The sequence below is a fragment of the Nilaparvata lugens genome, chromosome 1 (assembly GCF_014356525.2).
Source record: "Nilaparvata lugens isolate BPH chromosome 1, ASM1435652v1, whole genome shotgun sequence".
Classification (NCBI taxonomy): domain Eukaryota; kingdom Metazoa; phylum Arthropoda; class Insecta; order Hemiptera; family Delphacidae; genus Nilaparvata; species Nilaparvata lugens.
This window is the reverse complement of record NC_052504.1, coordinates 30,292,932-30,295,404: the sequence shown is the minus strand read 5'-3', so window position 1 is coordinate 30,295,404 and position 2,473 is coordinate 30,292,932.

Genomic DNA, 2,473 nt, shown 5'->3' with positions numbered 1-2,473 from the left:
CCTAGTTTATTCTATTTTTGATTCCAACTTGGCATTTGTTCCACTGCTTGACTGTTCTATTTCAACTTTCGTTTTGAAGGTTGTATCAAATTATTGGCTTAGTTCAGAAGACAATTGAAAATTTTTATCAAATCTCATGATATTTTTTTATAGAATTAGCAAAACTTGAAAATGGTGTGATCGTTCTAATTTTATTAGTTTTTTTTTATTTAATTTGTGTATAATTTTCATCTTATGTAACTATTTCATAATAATCTGAAACTACGAGTTTCCGAGTTCCATCTCAGGCCCATGACTCTGACCTAGGGCGGTGGGGATGATTGTGGTGGTTGTCCGGGTGAGCCCCCCCCCCCCACTTGGAAATTTTTTTACGTTTTTTATCAAAAACAGCATTTGCGAGCTTCATTTTTTTATATGATTTTTGGATTTGTTCATTCAAATACTTATTTCTGCACCCTTCTACCTGATACTAGATACTGGTACTACTAAAACGACCTTTGTAACACTGGAGCTCCCCAGTCCCCATGATTCTTCATCTCACTTGAAAACAACCACTAAACACTTTATTCCTCTTAGATTGATTGCTATCATTTATTTGTCCTTTGGTTTATAACTTGTGGGCTTTGAGGTCTGATGAGTCCAACTACCTGAAGGTAGAAATGCAACAGGTTGATGGGATCGGAAAGGGTGGCCTATTGTTTATAAAGGTGGCAATATTTCTTTCTTCATCCTTTTTCCATTGTTCTAATAGTTGGCCATGTTCTCGATTTCGAGCCTTCCCTGTTGCTGTTGACTAAAGAGAGCACGTTTCGGAGTAGATATTTTGTGGACCCATGAGAGGTCCGTACCGCTCGTATTATTCAACCCCGTACTGGCCGGTATGAAACTGCTATAAAATTACACTTCAAACTTTCATTACACCACAAAATTCTTATTTCGAATCAAACCTTGAGTTTCAGTACATAGTATACTTCATTTGATGAGAGAATAAAGTAAAAGCATTAAGAAATCATACTGTTTAGAGATCTATCTATCTACGGCACACAGATAATCTTTTTCGCCCCACTTGGATGTAATGAGCTGGTTTTCGTGCGTCATATGGAGGCCGAAAATGACTGTTTTCTGACCAGGCCGGTAAAAGTTTTACGGCCCTAGGGCTGTAAAATTACCTTGAAGTCAGCTGATTCTGATTTGATGTGAACGTGTTTACAAATGGTTTATGAAACGGAATCAGTTTATGCTTCTAGAGTTGAATAAGTATTCTGCAATAAGATAATATCATTTTATTTGGATGAATAGATTTATATATTATAAATTATTCAAATTCGATTTTCAGAGTAGGATAGAACTTCTAACCTAAACTTCCGAAGTCAACGACAACAAGCATTGTTGACGTTGACATTCAGATTGGCAAAATTTCAGTGCTAAAACAGCTGATCAAAAAATTTTTCATTATTTGTGTTTATTATTCAAGACATTATAATAAAACATTTATAATAAAATCATCTTATTGTCAATTGGAAGAATAAAAAGTATAAACTCAACCTCTTACATAATTGAACATAATCTTTTAGGTTATTTAGACAAATCAGAATAAAAAATAAAAATACTTGGACAATTCCTGATATTCAGATTACCTCAGATTTGCTAGAGCTATGACCTTCCTTTGCTTTCGGAAGTGCCTAATAAACAATAAATTATTCTCATATTTATATTGTTTATTTTCTGTGTGGCGAAAATAACGTTCTCACCATGGGCAAAAATGTGTTTCTGGCTCTCAATCTTTTCTAGTCCTCGGCCTACGGCCTCGGACTTGAAAACCGATTCGAGCCAGAAAAGTCTCATTTTCGGCCCTAGGTGCGAAATATACTATTACTTTTACCATAGATACACATTACACACATAATCGTTTTCTTTTACCATAGACAGATAGACCTCAAGAGAGTATGATTTTTCAATGCTCTTACTTAATCTTCTCGTCAAATGAATTATAGGTAGGTTAGTAGGTAGTTGTAGATGTGGATAAATTTATTACAAGATCCAAACTTTGAATCTGATGAACTGATTCAATTGCTTGACTAAACGTAACTCTCTCTTGAAGAAAACAATCCATTTTTAAACATAATATTATTATTGAATTATTTGTGTTTTAGCTACAATATTCACTTATTATCTAGGGGAGCTTTAATTATTTTTGTGAAAATAAATCATGATTCGCTTACAGTCCTCACTGATGAAGAATCAACTCTAAAGCATAGTTAGTAAATCGTCATAATCATAATATATATTTAATTTAGTAAGCTGTGTAATTTTGTATCAGTGAGTAAAGATAGATTAGGGGGAGGGGGTTTGTAATAACAGTCGTAACAATTATTATCATAGTCCTTAAACTCCTAAATCCATAGGCCCACTTGCCAATATGCATGTGTAGCCAAGTACTCCACATAACTCCAAATCGTGCTCTCTTACTCTT